This window comes from Onychostoma macrolepis, chromosome 22 (assembly GCF_012432095.1).
Source record: "Onychostoma macrolepis isolate SWU-2019 chromosome 22, ASM1243209v1, whole genome shotgun sequence".
NCBI lineage: Eukaryota > Metazoa > Chordata > Actinopteri > Cypriniformes > Cyprinidae > Onychostoma > Onychostoma macrolepis.
In genome coordinates, this window is record NC_081176.1 from 27,913,232 (window position 1) to 27,940,369 (window position 27,138).

Consider the following 27,138-nt stretch of genomic DNA (forward strand, 5'->3'; position numbering starts at 1 on the left):
CAAGGAAAATATTGACAATCACTTGTCACATTACATAAGGTGGACAAATAAAGATGTGAACAAAACAGAGCAGCTGAAAAATTTATGAGCCCTTTTGTTAGAGAATATAAACAGGAGTGTATTTTTCCACTTCCCATAAATCACGAAGTCACGCCACTATGACTTAATAGCAATGCTTTTAACACATATGTGACCCTGGACCACAAAACCAGTCTTAAGTGTCAATTTTACGAAACTGAGATTTATACATCATCTGAAAGCTGAATAAATAAGCTTTCTATTGATGTATGGTTAGGATGTTAGGATCAGACAATGTTTGGCTGAGATAAAACTATTTGAAAATCTGGAATCTGAGGGTGCAAAAAAATCTAAATACTGAGAAAATCGCCTTTAAAGTTCTTAGCAATGCATATTATTAATCAAAAATGATGTTTTGATATATTTCTGGTAAGAAATTTGCTAAATATCTTCATGGAACCTGATCTTTACTTACTATCCTAATGATTTTTGGCATAAAAGAAAAATTTGTAATTTTGACCCATACAATGTATTTTTGGCTATTGCTACAAATATACCCCAGCAACTTAAGACTGGTTTTGTGGTCCAGGGTAACATATTTTAAAGAACAGACTGTGTAAATGGGTTGGAGTTTTCAGAGAAAGACGTGCATTATAAAATTGTAAAATAAAAATGATCAAAATGTTTTAAAGCTTTTCAGAATATTTTGTAAACCTGCATGTTGGACTAACATGTATACTTGAATTTATGCTGGCTATTTGAGGGCTCATAGCAAGTACAAACTTGTACCAACTTGTACCATTTTTTTTTTAAACTATGAAGCAAACAGCCATCTGCACTTGGACGTTTTTGTTAAACATAAGAATCATTTGAGATACTGTAACTTTTTTTAACAACAGCAGAAGTGTGAGATTAGATTAGACAAACATTGGGTCAAATATGGTATAAGCATTAGCCCTATAAGTAACAAATTTACACACACAAAAAAAAAACCTAAATGTTAAAGAAGCCAAACTAGGCATGCAACAGTAAAACTCTACATACTAAATTAAAATAAATAAATAAAACCACCTACTTACCACTGGAATCCTTGCAACCCTAAATGCTGCATCACGTTTACAAAGATAGAAAAAAGAAAATAGTTTCATACTAGTTAAAATGAGACTGGATCACAGTCTGTAGTGAGGAGGATCATAGAAACACTACCTTAGTCTCGTATTGTACATATAGCTCCTCCCTCACAACCATAATGGGACACACATGCACCTTTTCACACCCATCTCTGTCAAGTGAGGGTGTTTGAGCTGTTTAACTTTTAAAGAGGGTCTCATAACATACTTTCTTTTAAATCAATTTATTTTTCCCATCACCAGTTGCATACATTTAGCCACTGTGCTACGACTAGTCTGACCAACTAGCAGTTAGCCATGGGATTCAAATTAGATCAATTTACATTTTATGTAAACAACTTCATGACTAACCAAAATTAGATGAGTAACTTGTAAGACTAAGACTTTTATGCAACCAGCCACAGATCTACTTAAAATTTTAATCAGGTTTTTTTTTTTGCTCAAAGTGAAGTGATTGTTTTCTCTTCTGAGAATTAGTCTTTTTGGTTTTGACATCACAGCTGCAGTACCCTATTGGAAGTGCTTTATCTCATGCAAAGATGTAACATGATGATTAACTACCATGTAGCCTATTGTTGTAGAAACTAACTACCGGTAGTTATCGGTTCAACGATATAGAAGTATTGTTAATGATGTAACGTGCATGTGGTGGAGTAATAACTTCTATTAATTCATCATTTTGAGATCTCCAAGATGCTGCTGTGAGGAACAGTGCACCTGGAGACTACTTCACTGTTTTTTGTTCGCTCATTTTGCTGCATTTGATATTTGGTTCCCACATTTATACATGTGCACTCTTCAAAAATGGCACCGCTAACACATAGGGTAGGATGGAGGAAGAATCCCCCAGGGTAAGATGAACCCCCACCTTTAATGTTTCTCTTGACCACAGATGGTGACAAAACACACTTCAGCATATTAATAAATTGCGATGCACTATTTCATGTTGACATTTAATCTGAGCAATGATATCTGTGAGAGTAATTTCATTAGAACAGTTTTGAAAAAGATAAAATAACTATTTGTTTATATTACACTGCATATGAAAAAGTTTTGTTCACTGCACACTTAAGGGTAGAATAATTAGCTTAGATCTGAGGAAAGAATATACACATACAAATGGTTATAATTAATAATAAATATTTAGATTAGATCTTAGAATTAACTTTAGCAGAACTGATATTACAATTATTTGATCTGTCCGTCCACCCGAGCAGACAATATAATAATTTATCAATTCTAGGAGAGATTATTTTCCTGGTCAAGGAAGAATAGCTTTCCTACTTTATGCAGTACTAGCAGTAGTTTAGCATGTATCAAGGAGCAACATTCAGTGACTTCGAATTGTGAGCAGCACACAGAGACAATCAATTGTGAATATAAGGGAATTAATAAATGAAACTATAGCTAACATACAACTAAACTAAGCAAAACACACATACAGTGGGGCAAAAAAGTATTTAGTCAGCCACCAATTGTGCAAGTTCTCCCACTTAAAAAGATGAGAGAGGCCTGCAATTTTCATCACAGGTATACCTCAACTATGTGAGACAAAATGAGTAAAAAAAAATCCAGAAAATCACATTGTAGGATTTTTAAAGAATTAATTGGTAAATTCCTCGGTAAAATAAGTATTTGGTCACCTACAAACAAGCAAGATTTCTGGCTCTCACAGACCTGTAACTTCTTCTTTAAGAGGCTCCTCTGTCCTCCACTGGTTACCTGTATTAATGGCATCTGTTTGAACTCGTTATCAGTATAAAAGACACCTGTCCACAACCTCAAACAGTCCAACTCCAAACTCCACCATGGCCAAGACCAAAGAGCTGTCAAAGGACACCAGAAACCAAATTGTAGACCTGCACCAGGCTGGGAAGACTGAATCTGCAATAGGTAAGCAGCTTGGTGTGAAGAAATCAACTGTGGGAGCAATTATTAGAAAATGGAAGACATACAAGACCACTGATAATCTCCCTCGATCTGGGGCTCCACGCAAGATCTCACCCCGTGGGGTCAAAATGATCACAAGAACTGTGAGCAAAAATCCCAGAACCACACGGGGGACCTAGTGAATGACCTGCAGAGAGCTGGGACCAAAGTAACAAAGGCTACCATCAGTAACACACTGCGACGCCAGGGACTCCAATCCTGCAGTGCCAGATGTGTCCCCCTGCTTAAGCCAGTACATGTCCGGCCCGTCTGAAGTTTGCTAGAGAGCATTTGGATGATCCAGAAGAGGATTGGGAGAATGTCATATGGTCAGATGAAACCAAAATATAACTTTTTGGTAAAAACTCAAAGAATGCTGAGTTGCATCCAAAGAACACCATACCTACTGTGAAGCATGGGGGTGGAAACATCATGCTTTGGGGCTGTTTTTCTGCAAAGGGACCAGGACGACTGATCCGTGTAAACGAAAGAATGAATGGGGCCATGTATCGTGAGATTTTGAGTGAAAACCTCCTTCCATCAGCAAGGGCATTAAAGATGAAACGTGGCTGGGTCTTTCAGCATGACAATGATCCCAAACACACCGCCTGGCAACGAAGGAGTGGCTTCAGAAGAAGCATTTCAAGGTCCTGGAGTGGCCTAGCCAGTCTCCAGATCTCAACCCCATCGAAAATCTTTGGAGGAGTTGAAAGTCCGTGTTGCCCAGCAACAGCCCCAAAACATTACTGCTCTAGAGGAGATCTGCATGGAGGAATGGGCCAAAATACCAGCAACAGTGTGTGAAAACCTTGTGAAGACTTACAGAAAACATTTGACCTCTGTCATTGCCAACAAAGGGTATATAACAAAGTATTGAGATTAAATTTTGTTATTGACCAAATACTTATTTTCCACCATAATTTGCAAATAAATTCTTTAAAAATCCTACAATGTGATTTTCTGGATTTTTTTCCCTCATTTTGTCTCTCATAGTTGAGGTATACCTATGATGAAAATTACAGGCCTCTCTCATCTTTTTAAGTGGGAGAACTTGCACAATTGGTGGCTGACTAAATACTTTTTTGCCCCACTGTATATATATATATATATACATACATATCTTTCATTCATCCCTCCCGAACCTGTAACAAAAGTGTCCCTCATGGGTCAAAATGACCCGGAGACCGTCAACATTACACTTTTTTGTTCAGTTAAAACAATTTTTTTCTAATTATTTATTTAGGTTTTGCTATAATTTTTGGTGAATTTTATTTTATTTTTTAAAATTTTCCTTAAATTCCAGATTTGTTTATGAAAATTAGCATATTTGCATTCATTTTTTTCATAAAAAAAAAACAAACAAACAAAGACACAATTTCTACTTTAAACATCATTATCCATCAGGAATTGGGTCACTGAGAGTCTCTGAGGCCATCTGGCTGGGAAAAATGACAAAAAACTGCATTTATAGTTTGAGCCACTTGATGGGCCTATTGAACTCTATGGAGATTCTCAACTGAGCCCAAAAAGTGAAATCTTGAAAACTACACCAACTTGAGGCTTCATTTAGCTTTCAGATTTATATCAATGCTTTCAGATATATATAAAAACATTTAAAAATGTATATTTTGTAAAAAAAAAGAAAAGAAAAAAAATTATACTGGATTTGAATCCAAACATATGCAAATCCATAAATTTGCAAATATTTAAATAAATACAAATATGATATCAAATGATTGTTCTTCACCTCATCACTCAAATTTAACTGTGTTTGGTCAAAAAAAAAGTCAAAATTATATTCATTTCCCAGCAGAAACATTATTTATGTTATAATGTATGTCTATGGGAGTGTGTGTACCATGTGTGTGTTTGTGTGTGTGTGCCTGTGTGTATGGATATGTGAGTTTTTTCTGCATTGGGGACATTCTGCAGTGTCAGCCCTTAATTTGGGTATGCATCTTTCCTGGATTGTGTCAGATTGTGTATGGAAAAAATAATCAAAAAAAATATATATTGTTTTTTTTTTAACATTCCATTGATTCCTATGCGCGGGTCAAATTCCGGGTTACATTTTTAACTTTTTTTATTACACCCACATAAAATCATCGAATCGACTCAATTTTTTGTGTGTGCTCTGTGAACAAGTGTGACAAAATTCAATTAAAAAAAATGTGCAGTTTTTTCATGAATTCTAGTCTTTTTTGGCTCTGGGTCAAATTGACCCGCGAGGGACACTTTTGTTGCTTTTTTTCACGCCGACTTAACATCTTCGAATCCACTCCAATTTTTTATTTTTTTTTTTTTGTGAGTTCCTGGTGTAAGTGCGACAAAAGTCTTGAAGTCTTGGATCGTAACGATCAACGCTCGATTTTTAAAAAAATCTTTGAAAATCAGTTTCGGGTCGTTTTGACAGGAGGGATGAGGGATATATATATATATATATATATATATATATATATATTAGTGGTGGGCCGTTATCGGCATTAACATGCTGCGTTAACGTGAGACTCTTATCGGGCGATAAAAAAAATATCGCCGTTAATCTATTCTCAAAGTTGGGTTAGGAGCTGGGTCTATACTACGCAAGCTATGATGACTTTCACCTTGATATTTTAGCGCGGATGTATACCTAGCCGAATTGCACTATAGGGGGCGAGAACGATTCTTCGAACCTGTGTGTATGCGTGCTAACATGGATGCAGCTATGAAGCCGCCGGGTTTGCTTTAGGGAAAATTTATTTTTATGAAGCTTCCCAATGGAAATCGGCAAGTCATTTCTGTCTCTACGTTACATGGTCGCGCTCTCTGTATCGCGCGCACAGCGGAGTTCCGCCTCGGTTCGCACACACACACACACACACACACACACAAAGAAACAAACGTAAGCGCACACACAAGTGAGCACACTCCCACCCTATTTGTAAATATTAAGCGCAAAACGCGTCTATTTAAATATGACTTCTGTGTGTCTCTGTGTGAATGTATGGCGCAGACGCACGGGTTTGTTCACTACTCATACAGAAGCGCACGACGCTTGCGGCGATATTAACGTCTGTCATCTCACTAAATGAGGACATAAATACATGAACAACATCTCCAGAACTGCTCTGAGAGTCACTTCATGAGCATTCGAGCGTTTCATTTGAGAAAAACTATCCTCACGGCAACCCGTCAAAATAAAAGTTCGGTTTCACTTGAAGACATTGGGCAGAACGTAATAGGCTACTACTACTAAAACTATTAAAACCTTATCTTTAAGGAATAATCATACAATGTCTTCAATGTTATTATCAATATTAAATTCTTGATGACTGCTAGTTGTTTACTTATCTACTTGGAAGAATTCAAATGAGCCATTTTAATCTAGATTAATCTAGATTAATTCCAAGATTACAGTGAGATTAATCTAGATAAAAAAAATTAATCTATGCCCACCACTAATATATATACACAGTCATGGCCAAAAATATCAGCACCCTTGGTAAATATGATCAAAGAAGGCTGTGGAAATTAATCTGCATTATTAATCCTTTTGATCTTTTATTTAAAAAATTCACAAAAATCTAACCTTTCATTGGATTTAAGAATTTAAAATGGGGGGAAATATCATTATGAAATAAATGTTTTTTTTTGGTTTTGTTTTTATTTAGAGAAAATTTAGAACTGTTAAACTGGCAAATGGAGGTTTCAAAAAGTATTGAATAAAAGGGTACCGTTAATTGTGGCCAATGTGTAGAGAAAAACATTTATTTCAGAGTGAGTGAGTGACTGCGGTGTTTCCCTGACGCACACAATCGTAGCCAACATCTAAAGCATTGAAAATCCCCATTTCCACCATCAGGACAATAATTAAGAAGTTCCAAACAACAGGAAATGTCTTACTAACGAGATACGATGCTTCTATCCACAGGTCAAGAACTGTTGTTTCAACCATGTAAGTTTGTGAGGATGTTTGTGAGTGCTTTCGGGAAACGCACTCTGGAACAACACTTGGGCAGCGACTGATGACATTTCACAAGTCCACAGGACACAAGTGCAGAATTAGAATTAAGAAGGTTTTTTTTAACTGCTGTGTCTTTAAAGGGGTCATGAACTGAGAAACCAAAATTTACTTGATCTTTTGACATATAAGAGGTAATTGCACTATAAAAACATCCTGGAAGTTTCAGAACTCAAAAACTTTCTCGTTAGTCTAAAAACAGCTTATTGAAGCCAGGCCAAAACGACAGCTTGTGGAATGTTCTACTATATGACGTAATAGTGTGGATAAGTACCTCCTCTGCAGAAGAAGATCAACACCTGCTTCTACATCACTGCCTGTTTAGCTCCGCCCACCAATTCTACATCACTGCCTGTTTTAGCCCCGCCTACCGATTCTACATCACTGCCTGTTTAGCCCTGCCCACTGATTCACACATGTAGCCTAGTTTATGAGAGAGGTGAACGCGCAGGTCTACACAGAAACCAAACGATTAAGGAAAACGATTTTCATTATGTGGTCACTATTGCTTTGTCTCTTCTTACAGATCGTTTGATATGTATTGAATTATTTATGTGTTTTTTTGACCTAAATCACAGCAGCATCCATCTGTGAGGAATGTACGCTGTCAGTCATACACAACTGTTAGCCAATCATAGCAGTCTGATGAAGGGGGTTAAAAACAGGCCAGGAAATAGCCTATTACTTCTAAATTATGATTCTTTTTGATGTAAAAATCTTGAAAACATTAAAAATGGACATCAGAGAACAGTACAAAATAAAAAAAAAAACAAAGGCAGTTAATGACCCCTTTAAGATTTTTATTCAAACACCCTCTTTAAAACAGTATCTGTTGTTACTTACATGCTATGGGTTTTCTGTTGGGTCCAGTGTATTCTTTTCTTCAGTGGAGCACTACCCATACTTCAGTGACAGACAAATATTGTTACAGAATCACAGAGCGATCCACACTGAAAGGTGTTACATCAACTGTTGAGATCAGACCAAGTTAACTATGTCGTTCAGAAGACGATATGCAAAGCAACAAATGCTAAACACAGAAAAGCACTAAATGAATTTCCCACTAAATACCCAGGTATAGATATTCTTATGTGCATCTTGCTTCCTCGTTACATTATCAATGTAGAAGTGTGTTTTTTTTTTTTTTAAGTTGGGTTTGACATTTTGGCGTTTACTTCTCTGATGCAATTTCAAACAATGGTGTGTGACTTCTCTGTTCCTTTTTTTTTACTGGGTTTTTTGTGCTTGTTCTCTTATTTTCATTGTACATTATTTGGTGTACATTTGCAATGTTTTTGAGTGGCATTGAATTGATTTATTTTATATCTCAAACACCTCCGATTGGCCTTTGGGTTCAAGAAATGTCTGATTCATGTCTGATTGGCTCCAATGCTCAATGCTGTAAAGACGCTAGAGAGCAAACACAAATAAGCACTGAAACATTTGCTAAATCTGTTTCACCAATATAATTTTATTACAGCTTCAAATGAGGGTGCTCTTACTTTTGTTTGAGGATGCTTAGCATTAATTTTAGAAGTTATTACGGTGTTTAAATAAACCATTCTACTTCTTTAAAAAAGTGCATCTTGCTTTAGTAAAATTTATTAGTTAATGTCATAAAGTTTCAACATCATTTGACAAATTCCTGACCTACAATATTACATTTTACAAGGTCCATGATTTCAGTGTTTTCAAACACCATGCATTCTTTCCCAAGTATTAATGTGTGTTTTTCAACTGCTTGTAGCTGATTTGCTTGAACCCCCAGGTCTTTTTATTTTTTTTATTTTTTTTTACATATTCCAGATTCTATAACGAATTATGAAAATAGTTAAAACCAGGGGCGATTCTAAGATTTTCATTTTAGGGCGGCTCAGCCCCCAATGAGGGTATAATAATAATAATAAAAATATATAAATAAAATAAAAATGTTTGACTAATAGGGTAAGGTGTTATACTAAACATATTGCAGTATTCCACTGTATTGCATATAACATTTAAGAACTGAATAAGCTAAATACATGTCTTCCTGATCACACACACACTTTACTGTACAAATACAAAATTTGTTACAAATACAAAATACTGTTTCTAGTACAACCCTCTTTCTTTAGCTCAAGTATGCAAACCTCTTTGCCACATGCACTGTAATACGGTTTATATTGAAAGTAAAATTTTCAAATAAAAATTGGCAACATGAGTGTTTTATGAAGTATGTGTTTATGTTAACGGCCTCATTTTCGCTGGAGGAAACAGCTGTGGTGTGATGAGGAGTGAATGCAGTGAAAACTTTACAGTAGATGGGAAACTGACTGCTCACCCATGAATGGCCCAGTGACGCCCATGGTTAAAACTCACATGCAAAGTTAGGTATATTTGTATTTCATATTTACTTGTAACTAAACCGTCAGGTATTAAATTAGGGACAGGGTGAGGACTCAAACACAGGGTGCAATAGGCTCTTTATTAATAATAAAATAAACATAACATTAAACATAACAACAACATAAAATAGGATCTGGCACAGGACAGAAAACACTGATTATTACTGGGCATTATAGAGTGGGGGAACTATGACGTCACTTTGTAGGCGGATCGGCTGTTAGCATGAAGCTGGTTCCCTCGAGAAAAAGCCAATAGGATTTTTCCATAGGCTTTTGGATAATCGCAACAAATACAGTAAGCTCTGTGTTCAATCATAGTTCATGAAACTTACACGTTTTGTCCATCAAGATGATCTTCACAAAACAATATAACTTTGACGAATTTTGAAGCCTAAATAAAAGTGCCAGAACTGAAAAGCTAAACTTAGGCTATAAACGAACTACACCCACGGTCGCTCACCTTCAGCGTCACCACCACCGCGCTCCCGACAACTTATTTTTAACATGTTCAGTGAAGGATTTACTCTGTATATGAATGTTAATCCATGCTACATTAACCTTTTCATATAAACTGGAATAAGTACAAAACTAGAGACAAACTAAAACTGAAATGAGACATTAGTAATAAACAGTGTAGTGAATAAATGAAATAATCTAAACTAAAGGACATTTGAAAGCACGTATTTCTGTACATTTCAAAATTAGGTGCATTAAAAGTCAATAAATCCTTGATTAATATGAATATTTGAATTAATAACGTGTCTCCACATACTATTCAATAAAATTCTAGTGCATTTAATCTATTAAATAACAGCAGAGTGAACGAGTTTTTGGATATGGTAAGATTAAACCTATTTTAGTGAACAAAGTACCACATTTCAGCTATCGTTTTGTTAGGAATGGTACACAAAATGTTATTTTATCCTTGCTGAAAAGCTTCTTGTGGCCGTAAACATTTAATTTTAACTTGGCTTTAAGCACTATGCATCATTAAAGTTTCACTTTCTCAAGTAAAGCCGGTAAATGTGGTGTTTACATGGATTAATCGGATGAGTTTACCTTATGGTACGAACCCAGAGTCTCCGCATCAGTTAAGCCAGGGGTTCTCAAACTTTTGCAAGCTGGGCCCCCCCAGTGCCCCCACCACCACCTTGCATAGATCGATAGATAGATAGATAGATAGATATTATTTTTAGGCCCACATTATTATTATTATTATTATTATTATTATTATTATTATTATCATCAGTAGCGGTAGGTAGGCCTACGTAGCGTTTTATAAAGACGGCGGACCTTTAACAAGTTTATTTCCTTGATCGACAAAAGCAACTTATGTCAGAGACAGAGGATAAGGAATATTAACATTGTTGCTAATTAATTACATGACGAATCCATCATGGCGGAGAAAATTAATCATAGATGGAGGTCTTAATCGCAGGTTAGAATTCTAATCCCCGATTTGTTAATCTCAGTTTAAAATTAAGTGGTGCAACACAACTCGATTTAAAATAAAACCCAGATCAACAAATCCTTGATTAGCTCTAAACTTTGCTTAATTTAATCCTTGTTGGTGCAACCCACCCAATGTATATTAGAGACAACAAAGAGGACCGCTTGGGCAACCACTAACTCTTGTCTCTGTCTCTCTCATTTATTATTAAGAGAGTACTACATATATATGCCTATATATGAAGAGTTCAGATACAAAAGCCTCTAAGTGCTATCTGAAATTTTCTTCTAAAATGAGCATTCCCTTTCGAGGGAACTTCGAACTGCGTCCTCTAGGGGTCGCTATGGGGAACGCCGTCAGCGTGACCCGTGTCTGAAGCATATATACAAAAACACCACGTTGGCCGGTGACAGCCTATGACGTCACTACCGGCACGACCACAGTATAAAGGGGCGCCGGGAAAATACGTCATTCTCTTCTTCGTCTTCAGTGACTGTTTTGTTTGAAGCGTGTATTCTACTGGTAAGAACGATTTCCTACTATGGCGAGCACTAGCAAGGCGTTTAAGAGATGTGTTCATCCGTGTCCTCGTTATTTGACACCTGATGACACACACGATCTTTGCGTCTTTTGTTTGGGCGAGGAGCACGCACACGATGTGCTCGAGGGGGCAATCTGCGTGCACTTTTTTCTATGAGAAAGCTCCGCTCTCGTCTGTCTCTCTTTTCGAGGAAGGAGGGACAGCCGTCTGCTTCCCGCGGCTCGAGACCCACTGCTGCTGAGACATGGGGGAGAATGAGCTCGTGGGGCTCGCAGGCGGAGCTGACTCGTGAGTTAGAGAGGGGGCTTTCCTTCTCGCGCTCGTCGGCCGCGAACAAGAGTGAGTCACTGGATGACGATGATGCGATCTCTCTGACATCATCTGATCCAGCGGCTAGTGCTCTGCTGTATGCCCAGGAAGAGCAGGAGATGTCTGAGGGCGAAGAAGTTGAGACGGAGCCCTCTCAATCCTCCTGCCCTGCGTATGACGAACTGTTGGAGGTTATGGAACGCACCACGGCGAGGCTTGACTTACCGTGGAAGCGGGCCAAGATGGTGGCGCCGCGGGGTCGTCTCGATGAGCGTTATCTTTCTGGCCATAGCCCCCCAGCTCGAGTGAGCCTTCCATTTCTTCCTGATCTACATGCGGAGGTTGAGAGGGAATGGAAAAAGCCGTTTTCCTCTCGCATTCATAGGTTTCAGCATACCAGTTATGCTAACATTGAGGGGATGCGTGAAAACGGCTATGAGGGGATGCCCCCTGTCGAAGAAACGCTGGCCAGCTATCTCTCTGTGGGCGAGACATCCTCTCTCAAGGCTCCCTCCTTGCCATCTAAGCCCCTTCAGGAAACATCTCGCTTAAATGGCAGGGCATACGCAGCAGCAGGTCAGGCTGTTGCTTCGTTGCACACGATGGCGGGCTTCAGGCATACCAGGCTGATCTGCTGAAGGACCTGGATAAGGGTCAGGGCTTGTCACCTGATGAAGTAGCTGAGCTGCACCGCACCACGGATTTGGCTCTCCGTGCTACTAAGCAGGCCACCACTGCTATGGGCAGGTCTATGGCGGCCATGGTGGTAACGGAGAGACATCTGTGGGTGAATCTAGCAGATGTTGGGAAGAAAGAGAAGAGCGTTCTTCTCGATGCTCCAGTCTCGCCTTCCGAGCTTTTCGTTACCTCCGTCGAGACGGTGGTCAAGAAATTTAGGGAGGCGAAGGCGCGCTCAGCGGCCTTCAAAACCTTAATTCCAAGAAGGTCCAGGTCTGAGCCCGAACAACGCAGGGGTCCTGGCCCATCTCCATCTGGGGATCAGAGATGGGCACAGAAGGCTAGTGTCGCGACTTGTGCCCCTCCCCCGCCTGCGGGTAGGGCTAGAGGGAGGCGCGGGTCAAACAGAGGTAGGCAAGACCTGAGGGAGGTGATCCAGATGAAGTGTTCTCAACACTCTCGTCCGGACCAGAGTAAGAATTGAACATCTACTCCCTTTCCTCGGGGGGCCTGTCATCTGCCCTTATCTTCCCCTCTCTAATTCCCCTGCAACCACCGTTTTATTCCACCTGACCGAGGTTGGGTGGGGACCAAGATAGAAACCTGCGCTTTAAAATCATTGCAGTCTCTATGCTGGACTTATGATGTTTTGGTTAAGTTCTATGTTTCATAGAAACTACCTTACTGATGGTCTGGACCCGACTCTTCGGATTTCGCCTCCGGGACTGATCTCATGCGCAGGAACCATGGATGGGTGAGTACGATCCAGTTTTACTGGTATTTATGTGTTCCACACTTGCAACACTGCAGTTCCAGGACCTGTGGGTCTTTTTACTTCAGTTTCTTTGGTTGAGAAGGTGCAGGGCTATCTGAGGATATCTATGTGTTAGCTTAGAGACTGCTCCCCTTCCGAGGGTTTTTAAGTAGCAATCTCCCTGAGCCCTTGCCTAGAGTGTGCGTCTCCCCTGCTAGGGTTTAAGTATAGAGCCCAGAAGTTTTGTGTGGCAGCTTCTCTGGAGGGCTTACCGGTTTTTAGGCCAGTGGTCGCTTTCCAGAGTTCTGTCATTCAGCCCTTTGCTCTCCTTGTTGGTCGAGCTGGCATTGCTCCCCTCACCTTTGAAGGTCACCTATGAGCATGCTGCTCCCATCTGAGCATCTGAGATTCCGCTCATGCTGAGAGTTGAGTTCTCCACTCTCCAGAGCTCTGTCATCAGCAGCCTCAGGTTGTTAGGCCTCTCTTGCCTCCCTGTTGGGTTGCTCTCCTTGTTGGTAGAGTTAGCATTGCTCCCCTCATCATAGAGGGTCACCTATGAGCATGCAGCTCCCTTCTGAGTGTCTGAGTTCCCTCTCATTCTGAGAGCTGAGCTCTCCGCTTCCCAGAGTTCTGTGAGTCAGTGGTCGATCTAGCATTGCTCCCCTCACCATAGAGGGTCAACTATGAGCATGCTGCTCCCTTCCGAGCATCTGAGTTCCCTCTCGTACTGAGAGTTGGGTTCTCCGCTCCCTCAGAGCTCTGTGACCCTGACCCTATGCTCCCCTTGTTGGTCGAGCTGGCGTTGCTCCCCTCACCATGAGGGTCACCTATGAGCATGCCGCTCCCTTCTGAGCGTCTGGGTTCCCTCTCATGCTGAGAGTTGGGTTCTCCGCTCTCCAGAACGGTGTTTCAAATCCATGTTATGGTGAGTGCGCACGCTAGTCTCTGTGCACTTTCTGAAAGCCACGTTGTGGTAAGATAGCACACCAAGTGTTTTGCGATCTTTCTAAAATCCTGTATGGTATGGGTTACGCGCTGCGGCTTCGTGCCCTTTCTTTGAGTCGGTCAGGTCCCGGTTTTCACCTTGGGCCCCACTCTACCTATGTATCCCCAGTGATACTGACTTGAACAGGGTGTTGCTACCAAGGATCTGTTGAGACAATTCCTTCAGCGAACTCATGCAGAGCAAGCAGTAGCCCCTGGGTGACAGGCCAAGGCCTAGTTACTATCCTAGGCGCTTGGTCGTATCCCCTTAAAGGAATCTCTGCTAATCTGATTCCAAGCCTTTGAGCTCTACCCTGGGTCCAGGAGGCCCGGCCCCTAACAGGTAAGTTCTGGGGTATGCAGCTCAGGTTTTTGCCTGAAGGGGATAATGTCACTGACAGCCGTCGAACCGTCCCAGGGGCAGCTCCCTTAGCCGGGTAGAGTTGGTACTTAGTGCTCGCCTTTTTGTGCTTGGCTTGCACTCCCCTCAGCATGGTGGCGTGGGTATTCCGTTCCCCATAGCGACCCCTAGAGGACGAAGTTCGAATATATGTAACCATGGTTCCCTGAGTAGGGAACGAGACACTGCGTCCTCTAGGTTCGTTGCCATGCTTCGGACGCAAGCTTCAGACGAAGAAGTGAATGACGTATTTTCCTGGTGCCCCTTTATACTGTGGTCGTGTCGGTAGTGACGTCATAGGCTGTCGCCGGCCAACATGTGGTGTTTTTGTATATATGCTTCAGACACGGGTTACGCTGACGGCGTTCCCCATAGCGACCCCTAGAGGACGCAGTGTCTCGTTCCCTACTCGGGGAACCATGGTTACATATGTAATCATTTTTTAATCAACTTTTTATTGTTTTGTTTTTTTTACACACAACAAACATCCATTCATGACAAAACACAAAAACAACAGACATCCTCTATATAATCCAGTACTTTAGAAAAAGAACACTGCCAAACATCAACAGCGCCCAGCTCGGCCCTGTCAATTGGCGCCGCTGTACATTGATGAGACATAAACTTGGCTTAACCATATAATCAATTTGTAATAACGATGTGTCCATGTAGATTATAACAGAATAGGATACTCCCCAAACATATGAAAAGTACCTGCTAACGCAGTATTACAGAAATAGCAGTTGTAATTTGGGGTAACACTTTATTTTAAGGTGTCATAATACAGATTAATTACCTAATTAAATACTTAGTAGTAGCCGTTGTAATTACATGAAACAAAATGTACTTACCATGTAACTAAGTTATGGAACAACCTGTACTTACAGTTTGTAATTATGTAGATGTAATAGGCAGCTACTGTTACACGTATGTAACAGCTACTTGTACACTTAAGTACAATCTTGATAAACTTTATTTTAAGTAGCTTATGCCTGTGTAATATTCTGTCATTTTAATGTAATTAGAAGGGTATTACATTCAGGGCTCCAAACTGCGACTAAAACGGTCGCATTTGCGACCAAAAATATTAATTTGCGAGTGAAGTTTTTGCTGAGGTCGCCAATGGCGACTATGTTATGACTTGATTTTTTTTCCTGATTGTTTTGCGATCACATCTTTTATGTCCACGTACTAAACTGAGACGATGCGCATAAAAGTTTTAATGGAAAAAAAAGAGTTTCAAACAGTCCTCATCTCTGCCGAAATGCCTGCTAAAGGCAGCTCAGTTGTGCAGCGCGAGAGATCAAAATGACTGAGACGTGCAAAGTGAAAGTGCAGAAAAGCAGTGTCTATTTCATGCACAACTTGAGCAAACTTCAACAGGTAAAGCTGTCAGCTGTGTGGATATTGGCAATATCGTTAACAATTCTCGTTTATAATCATTACTAATATGGCTTCTTGTTATCAAGATCTTTAGTCTATATGCTGAGTTCTGTAAATGCCTGAACTTCATATTAGCCTGTTTGTAGTGCACTTGCCGTCCAGTAATCACAATAAGCTTTGTGCTTTGTTACTTTTTAATAAACAAAGTATCAGCTTTAACATTCTGCCAAATTCATAACAAAATTCATAAAATAAATACGGTTTTGGCGCTCTTTAATGCGGCAGGCGCAATTGCTTTAGCGCCTCAGTTCAAGCCGCAAGTGAACCCATTATATCTTTCTCTATTATAGTATGAAATGAATGTGAATTAATATCAAAAGGTAGGCTATTTTATAAGAGAGCCTACACTTATTGAAATGTCTCATGTAATCGCTCATTCTGTGTCAAACTGTGGAAATCTTATAAAGCTTGTGAACAATGCCACGTAACAATACCTAACCACTGGCCATCCATAAGCTCATCAGTCAGCTAGAAAAATAATTATAAAGAGGATGCACAGTGACGTAGATTCTCATTCTCTTTCTCCAAGCTTCACACTCTCACACCGTGTCTACTCTGGATGCGACAAAGCAACTGTTGAAAATCATTTGAACTTTGTGTCAGTACGTCATAAATAGAACGAGGCATCAGTTTACTGTCGGGGATTTGTTGTGTCGCACCGCATCCTGTGTAGACAGCATCACTGATTATAATAGGTTCTATTGTGCTTTGTTGCACCGTCTGGTGTAGACATGGTGTTAGAACTCTTATTAAATATTGTCACATATGATGCATGTATGATGCCACTTATCATTGATATCAATCTTTTCTATTTCAGAGACTGAAAATCATCGATAAACCAAAAGGTAATTGTAACTTATTTCAAGAATAATAATAAGAATGACAAGAATAAATAAAAGTGCATCTGTGACTTATTATTGCTTATTTTTCAGTGGGTTGAAAGTTCTCATTAAACACTGTGCTTTCTTCTCATCTTTGTGCATTTTCAGAATGCTGTGCATATTTATGAAACAAATTTAACTAACTTTTTAACGTCATAATATTGGTTGTCTTCCTTTTCTTTTAAGAGTTTAGCTCCAACCCCAATTAAGCAGACCTGAGCAGCTGATCAAGGATCACCAGAACCTCTGCAGAACATTGGTCCTCCATGCCCAGGACTGGACACCAGTGTTGTAAGTCATCAATCTACAAGTCATCCTGCCTCTCTGAATTGTCATGTTCAGAACATATTGCAGGAGATCTCAACATTGTCTCTCAAGGTCCACTTACATGCAGAGTTTTGCTCCAACCTAGTGCAGTGCACATGAACAAACTAAATCCCAAAGTATACTTAGTTTTTGTACACACCAGTGTGTAGTGAGCCACTGTGCTTACCAATGCCTGAATTCGTGTACACAATACATTAATTTACAACCTAGTGAATTATGAAGCTGATTGAGACGCACCCTCTGTATGACAGTGGATCTTGAGGGCCAGAGTTGAGAACCCCTGACATACTGATTTGTTGATAATCACTCATGAACAATGAGTACACTTTTTAATTTGTACACTTAAAAATTTACTTACACAGCAAAAGATTTAGTGACCTGTGGCTGAATGGCCTTTGGCTTTATGTAGCTGTGATAAAAGATAATAGCATCACTGAATATGATGCTATTATCTTTTATTCCTTTTTGTTTGTGTGTCAATCACAGCTACATAAAGCCAAAGGCCATTCAGCCACAGGTCACTAAATCTTTTGCTGTGTAAGTAAATTTTTTTTGAATGTCAAACACATTATTTATATTCGGTTCGGTTTTTATAACTGTTTTAGCATGGTTCTTTTGTACTATTCTTTTAACATTTCAGCAGCTGACTTTTTTTAGTACTTGCATAGTCATTTTAATTGGACCACATTTGCGACACATATATAGCATGGCTCCAGACTGACTTTTGAGAGCAGTGGTGAGTTCTACAGATGGTGGTGCCAGAAGCAGATTTGGTAGCGCTGGGGGTGGTGTGTGGGGGTATTCAAAATAAAGTATATTGTTTTGCATTAATAAGTGTAGTTACTAGTAATATTACACATCTATTTCTTGGTAATGCACATTTGAAAGTACAGCACTGAGCTTTAGTTGGAAGCACAAAATGGAGCATGCCTTCAAACATTTAAGGCTGCTAAGATGGCAGAAATAGAGGGAGAAGTGGCCGAGTGTTTAAAACATGCCCCGCATAAATGTATAGGACCAAAAAACCTACGGGTAATTATTTGCATGCAATATGTCTATGCATAACTAAGCATTGTCTTATGTGCTCTTATTTTAAGATTGATGTACCCAGAGCAGAAGATGACGATGAGGTAATATTCTTTTTCTTACTTCTGTTTTCATAATGTTAGGCCAGATCTGGAACCTTTTTGTCCTATGTGTTGGGTTTCGTTCAATATGATGTTAAGTGGCAGATCAGTGGGTTTAATGCGGTTGAATTAATGCGAAAGAGAAGTAAGTTACTAGGTTTCAGACAAAACCTAAAATACTATAGATGACGCAAAATAATAATTATAATATGACCGCGTGGTGAACCGAACTCATATTTAAACATGGTCCATGCTGTGTACGCATATCTATCCTTACAAGTACAATTTTGGCTGTATTATTTGTGTCCCCTTCAAAAATTGCTCTTCAGAAATTTTATGTGTATTGTCCCCCCCTACTGTTAGATGAAATTTACGCCCCTGAATAAGCTGCGAGAAAAATAAAATAAATTCCCTTACTACTGTTAGTAGCCTTCTCCCTGACTGCGATACAATCCGCCTAGTCAATAAATTTCCATCCATGTTGGCTGTTCGTTCCTCTCTATTGCCGACTGAAAGAGCCTTCTTAATCCACTGATTATTGCTTTAAAAGTCTATAATGGTCGGGTCCGCATCGGGTCCGGGTAGTACATTTAAGGCATTTCTCGGGTCTGCACGGGTTCGGGTCCCACTTTCAAATAAAATACGGGTCCGGGTCGGTTCGGTGCAGCACATTTACGGGTCTCTTCGGGTTCGGGTACGGGTACGAATTTTTGGACCCGTGAAGACCTCTACTTCCATGCTCGTCACTTTATCTGGAAGTTGTTCTAGCTGCTTTCTCAGGTTCGTGACTGTCCTCTATCCTCACGTGCAGCTGCTTGAACAGAATCAACCCGGTCCTGTGTCTGCTTCGCCGCGATGTCTAGCTTTTCAACTTTTGCTTTTAGCTCTTTTACAGAATTGTTGGCCGCTGTCGTTTGTATGTCCAAATTTAGGTCAGGCAATGCTGGGGTCAGTACCACTAGCGTAGCCAGGAATCACAACATGGGTGGGCCCAGAGAAAATCAGGTGGGCCTATAGCCTAAAATGCATCTGTTATCAAAATAAGCCAGCGCAACTACACCTGCTTGAATACTGCTCCGTTTAATCAGAGCATAAGCCTGTATGTCATTAAGCAGTGTTAAGAACAGCATGCACGGCGGCCACTCCACACACACATCTGACAGACACAACACAACACCATCATCAAATCAGCAGCACAGTTGTGGACAGTATGTAAAAACCATGCTTGGTCATATTCTGGCTCAGCAGCCACATAAATAAACAACAGTGAATATAAGCAACTACATACTAGGTTAAAGTAAATTGTCTTACTTTTGACGGTAGACAATGTTTCTACTTTTTTATTCAGCTCAGCTACCGCGATGCCTTTGTCCATATTTGGGTTTTCCTGAATGTCAAGTTACTCCTATGAGTCCATTTTCTACTTTCTGCACGAGAGCGCCCTCCGGCTTCGAGTATGAATGAAACCTACACTGCATGAGATTGTTCTGTATTGTTCACATCTCATTTTGGATACGAATAAAACATCAGGTCATTCATAGGCTATCTGGTATCTTTGCATTTAAATCTGGATTTATTCACGCTAGGCCTTGAAAATCTCTTTGTAGTTAAGTATTGTGATAATTGCAACAGAATTCACTCACCTTGTAAAGCAACTGACTGGATGGGCCTCTGACTGACAGGTGGGTTTTTAACATAATTTAGTGATTTTAATGCTTTAAAGAGCAATGTTATGTGAAATGTGTAATCTTCTAATGTTCTGCTATCTGTTCTGCTAACTATAAAAGGTACAGTTGTCATAAAACCAGAGAGAAAGGCTGCATGATTATAGTATGTGAGAGAGTCAGTGATAATATTGTGTTCCTATTGGTCAGTGTTAGAGGAACTCAGCCTCACAGTTAGCCGACTTGGACCAGGTTAGTTTCCCAGCAAGTTGCCACAGTGACTGAGGTTGATGTACTGTATGCTAAATTTGCTTTGTGGAACCAAATCATTTGACAATGAGTCAGACTAACTGAAATAAGCCAGGCTTATTTTGGTCAACTTGTTTTATGAAACAGGCCTGAAGGCATTAGAAGTCAGAAGACACTTAAGTTAATTTATGATTTGCTGTCTGTCTGAACCAAAGAAATAAAAGTGATCATATTTTTTTTCCATTGCATTGAATTGCATTGTGTTGAATTGAATCGAATCAAAATCGCACTGCATCGTAATAGGTGTGAATCATATTGTATCGGTAGCTGCTTCATATGTATCTTTAATGTACCAAATCGTTGGCTATGCATCGAGATGCGTATCGCATCGGCCTCAGTTATGAGATGCACATCCCTAATAGACAGGGGTTGTGGCTAGAAGGGATACAGCTAAAACCAGAAGCTAACAATAAATTCAATTTTCTACCTATTAGATTTTTTTTAAAATTATTATTATTAACGCCTACACCTACCCCAACCCTAAACCTACCCCTTACAATAATGCAAAAGTAAGTTTTTTTAATCATTAATTTTTATGTATTAAGAATTAATCTCTAATTTCATACCTGTAACATTTACATTTATCTAAGCTTTTTCTTCTTCTTTGCAGTCAGATGGTGTTACAACTGTTATTTTATTTCCTACTGAAATGTTTGTTCAGTTTGACAGTTTTATGGAAATGAATAAGATGAATAGAATAGTACGTGTGAAACTCAGTAGTAAAAAAATAAATAAAAAATTGCTCATAGTGTTTCATATGTTCACTTGGTCAACGTTTAAACCATAGATATGTATACTTAGATGCCTCATTAGCAACTGTTTCTATGGGCCGCTATACGTAAGCTGTCCGCCATATTGTAATGGTCAACTTGACGTCATTCACCATAGTAATCAATTAATTCTCGAAGATGCCACAATCCTGCACAGCCGATAGTTTGCGAACACATAGTATGGTGAATGACGTCAAGTTAACTCTATGTGCTTGGAGCGGTCGAATGGGGCATCGATACATATACAGTGGGGCAAAAAAGTATTTAGTCAGCCACCAATTGTGCAAGTTCTCCCACTTAAAAAGATGAGAGAGGCCTGTAATTTTCATCATAGGTATACCTCAACTATGAGAGACAAAATGAGAAAAAAAAATCCAGAAAATCACATTGTAGGATTTTTAAAGAATTAATTGGTAAATTCCTCGGTAAAATAAGTATTTGGTCACCTACAAACAAGCAAGATTTCTGGCTCTCACAGACCTGTAACTTCTTCTTTAAGAGGCTCCTCTGTCCTCCACACGTTACCTGTATTAATGGCATCTGTTTGAACTCGTTATCAGTATAAAAGACACCTGTCCACAACCTCAAACAGTCCAACTCCAAACTCCACCATGGCCAAGACCAAAGAGCTGTCAAAGGACACCAGAAACAAAATTGTAGACCTGCACCAGGCTGGGAAGACTGAATCTGCAATAGGTAAGCAGCTTGGTGTGAAGAAATCAACTGTGGGAGCAATTATTAGAAAATGGAAGACATACAAGACCACTGATAATCTCCCTCGATCTGGGGCTCCACGCAAGATCTCACCCCGTGGGGTCAAAATGATCACAAGAACCACACGGGGGGACCTAGAGAATGACCTGCAGAGAGCTGGGACCAAAGTAACAAAGGTACCATCAGTAACACTGCGCCGCCAGGGACTCCAATCCTGCAGTGCCAGACGTGTCCCCCTGCTTAAGCCAGTACATGTCTGGCCCGTCTGAAGTTTGCTAGAGAGCATTTGGATGATCCAGAAAAGGATTGCAAGTTGAGTTTTTACTTTTTGGTAAAAACTCAACTTGTCGTGTTTTGGAGGAGAAAGAATGCTGAGTTGCATCCAAAGAACACCATACCTACTGTGAAGCATGGGGGTGGAAACATCATGCTTTGGGGCTGTTTTTCTGCAAAGGGACCAGGACGACTGATCCGTGTAAACGAAAGAATGAATGGGGCCATGTATCGTGAGATTTTGAGTGAAAACCTCCTTCCATCAGCAAGGGCACTGAAGATGAAACGTGGCTGGGTCTTTCAGCATGACAATGATCCCAAACACACCGCCCGGGCAACGAAGGAGTGGCTTCGTAAGAAGCATTTCAAGGTCCTGGAGTGGCCTATAGCCAGTCTCCAGATCTCAACCCCATCGAAAATCTTTGGAGTCCGTGTTGCCCAGCGACAGCCCCAAAACATTACTGCTCTAGAGGAGATCTGCATGGAGGAATGGGCCAAAATACCAGCAACAGTGTGTGAAAACCTTGTGAAGACTTACAGAAAACGTTTGACCTCTGTCATTGCCAACAAAGGGTATATAACAAAGTATTGAGATGAAATTTTGTTATTGACCAAATACTTATTTTCCACCATAATTTGCAAATAAATTATTTAAAAATCCTACAATGTGATTTTCTGGATTTTTTTTTTTCTCATTTTGTCTCTCATAGTTGAGGTATACCTATGATGAAAATTACAGGCCTCTCTCATCTTTTTAAGTGGGAGAACTTGCACAATTGGTGGCTGACTAAATACTTTTTTGCCCCACTGTATATGGTTTAAACCACCTGTTGCATGCAAGTGTGTATGACTGTGTTGTTCATCAAGTGACCAAACCAGTGGAAAACTCATTTGCACAAAACCATACTGTGTTAACCACAAACAAGAGCTGTGCAGATGTTAGATGTTTCAATATGTACAAAATATACAAAACAATTAGTTTGCCAGCCAAAAAATCTCTTTAGCACATTTATTGTGGTTTGTTTCCTTGATTTCCAGTTGTATGTCAAATCTCTATAAAACATAAAACTGCAGAACTAGCAGAAAAAAAGATCTCATGACAAAGTTACATAAATTGGGACTGAAGGAATGAAATGTATATTCAGAAATGCCAGCTGATTTATGATCAAGTATAATTTGTTGCATGAAGTTTGCAAAGGTAAAAAACTGTACAAATCTACCAGTCTGCATTAGATATGCTAAACTTAAAATATATATGAAAATTTGTATTTCAATTTGTATTTATAATGTATTTTACATCGTACATTGGCTGTATAAAGTAGTGCTTTGTTCTTGACAAGGCCTGATGTTACTATCAATGTTAATATCAATCTCAGCACACTGAAAGAAGACAATAATATAATAAGAGATTGTGTACATTCAGTTGGTCATTATTGCAAATAAATTCTCATCATATAGGAAGAGGTTTATTTTACATTTATTTAGGTATTTAAAACACAATTTTAATTTTCTTTCCAATCACAGGCGAGTATTTCAGCAAGTCGTGTAACAGCACAGCAAATACAGTGCTGCTTGAAAGTTTGTGAACCCTTTAGAATTTTCTATATTTCTGCATAAATATGACCCAAAACATCATCAGATTGTCATATAAGTCCTGAAAGTAGACAAAGAGAACCGAATAAAACAAGTGAGAGAAAAACATTTTCTTTGTCATTTATTTATTGAGAAAAATTATCCAGTGTTACATATCTCTGTGTTGCAAAAGTATGTGAATCTCTTGGATTAGCAGTTAATTTAAAGGTGAAATTAGAGTCCATCTGTGCAGAGGTGTTTTCAGTCAGTGCAATGACTATCAAATGTCAGAACGTTACCTGTTTTATTCAAAGAACAGGGATCTAATAAACTTTGATCATGTTTGTAGAAGTGAATCATGTCACGAACAAAGGAGATACTGAGGACCTCGGATGTTGCTCATCAGGCTAGAAAAGGTTACAAAACCAACAAAACGTGTAATAGTCTGCGAGGGTGCAAAAGTTCCCAGGGTAACTTCTAAGCAACTAAAGGCCTTTCTCACATTGGCTAATGTTAATGTTCATGAGCCCACCATCAGGAGAACACTGAGCAACCATGGTGTGCATGGCAGAGTTGCAAGAAGAAATCCACTGTTCTCCAAAAAAGAAAATTGCTTGCTAAAGATCATGTGGACAAGCCAGAGGACTACTGGAGAAAGGTTCCAAATGGATGGATGAAACCAAAATAGAAGTTATTGGTTTAAATGAGAAGCTATTATGTTCAGAGAAAAGAACACACTGCATTCCAGCTTAAGAATCTTCTCCCATCTGTGAAACATGGTGGTGGTAGTATCTTTGGCCTGTTTTGCTGCATCTTGGTCAGGACATGATGGAACAATGAATTCTGAGTTATAGCAGCAAATGAAAATGTCCTAAAGGAAAACGTCAGGACGTCTGTTTAAGAACAGAGTCTCAAGAGAACGTGGGTCATGCAGCAAGACAACAACCCCAAGCACACGAGTCATTCTACCAAAGAATGGTTAAATAATAACTTTTTTGTTATTTTTTGTTATTTTTGCAAAAGGGGGTCACACCAGATACTGAAAGCAAAGATTCACATACTTTTGCAACGCAGAGATATGTAACACTGGATCATTTTTCTCAATAAATAAATGACAAAGAAAATATTTTTCTCTCAATTGTTTGATTCAGTTCTCTTTGTCTACTTTCAGGACTTATATGAAAATCTGATGATGTTTTGGGTCATATTTATGCAGAAATATAGAAAATGCTAAAGGGTTCACAAACTTTCAAGCAGCACTGTATATATACATACATACATACCTATATATATATATATATATATATATATATATATATGATTTTTAATAGAAATGATTTCACTTGAAATCAAGTGGGAACAAAATTCTCATGTCCATAAAACCCGGACTACCTACCGAGCTGCCAGTGGAATCTGTTTCTAAATGACAGATTATGCGGAAAAAGCATCTGTAGAGAAGACATAAGATCATATTCCCACAGATTTCACTTCCTCGTGTTTCTACTGTACATCTAGTCCCTCTCTCACAACAGTAAAGGACTGTTTACATTCAACATCAGTCGAGTGCTTTTAGTCTTTGGCTGAATCTCACACAACCTGTAACAACATGCCATGTCTAGGACGCATTGGATGAAAAACTATGAAATCAAGTGGAATATTATTATTATACATTTTATTTCTTGGGCTATTTAAAAGTAATATAGCTCAAGCAAGTGTCAGTGGGCCAGTGCTGTCCTCTGGTGGTCACAAACATTAATAATACTAAGAGTTTTACAGTTTTACTTTTGAAAGGTGCCATATCGTATTTTTTTATTTTATTTTATTTTTATTTCAATTATTTCCCTCATGACATCCACTTATAAAGTCAAGTTTTATTTATATTTATTTATTTAATGACTAATGTCCACTGTTTATTTATTTATTTTGCTGTGTCTTTTAAGATATGCAAAATAGAGATTCATGTTTGTTCAGTTCAAGATCTCTCTCAGTTTTAATATGATCTTAATATAACAAATAAACAAAATCCAGTTGTAGTCCTTATAAGAACCTTAAATAGAACCCGTTGTGCTGTGAACCTTGCAAATTGAAATGCAAATTAATTTTACTTTGCATATTTACCATATATGTTTTTTATTCAATACCAGTTCAGTCTAAATTCTGTTTTTTTTAGCTCAACACTGCTCTCTTGTGGACAGAAGTATTTATGTTGAGTTGTGGCTTAACTTTATTGTTTTTTGACAGTAAAATAGAAATAGACAATCGACAAAAGCACAGAGCAAGGCCACCAGAAAATATAAGAATCACATTATTTCTGCTCACATTTTCCTGATTCTTGAACAGATTATGAAAATAGTTAAAATCTCACATGCATAAATAGGTATTAGATGTATTTTATAAGTACTTGCCCCTAAATATCACATACAGTAGATTGGTGTATAAAAGCAATATCACTCTCTGTAGTGCTATTGGCCTGAATTTGAATTCATATATTTTTAAGATTTTTAAGATGTTAAGAACTTAAACATTGAGAGAGACACAATCGGCTTTATATTTTCCTGTAGCATATCTCTGTTAGCGTTGAGTCTTGTGTTTGTTCAGGATCCAGAACTTGAAGCTGCTGTAGATTCATATCTTGAAATTGTTTCAAGTTGTCTCTGTTTCTGTTATTTCCATGAACAAGAAGCTTTTGTCCTTAAAAGTGACAAAGTAAATTTAGATTCAACATGAAAGCAATATTTCACCCAAAACATAACTGTCTCATGTTTTTGTCCATTTTGTTGCATGTTTTTTTTTTTATTTATTTATTTTTTTTTTTAAGCATAACATTTGTAGCCATGCACTGAATATTTGTGTTTAGACGTTTTATTGAAGTAAAAAACAGCTGAAGTTGTGGAAGAGCGTAATATCATAACTGGAGGATCTGGTAGTTTCAGTAATAACCAGTTAACCTCCGTTACATCAAAATCACAGTTTATAGACACGTTTTGACCCAAATCTGTTAAATGATCTGTTAAAGTCTCTGCAGCTCGACACCATACGAGCAGATCTGTGAAAGAAAACACACACACATACAAAATATTTGAAATGTAATTGTGTCATAAAACAATAAATCGAATTATTAATTTACAAAACACATTATAATATGATGAATATAATATCATGATGTACAATAAACTTACAGAGCTGAAGCTGCATGATCTTCAGGATGTTCAAACACTTCATGATTCAGTCTTGTTTGTTTCACACGACTTTAGAGAAAAAACATTACCTCACAGCTTTCTACATAATATGGTGATTATAACCACAATCAAGAGGAAGTTAAGGCAGGTTTGCTCTGACCACGTTTTCTTTTATTTGTTTAAATATCAACCATTAACCCATTTATGAGCTCTTGTCTTCTTCTTTTTTTCTTTTCAGTTTTCTTTTAAATATTAATCTCTAATTTCATACTTGAAATGGTCACACTTTACTTTAAGTTCCA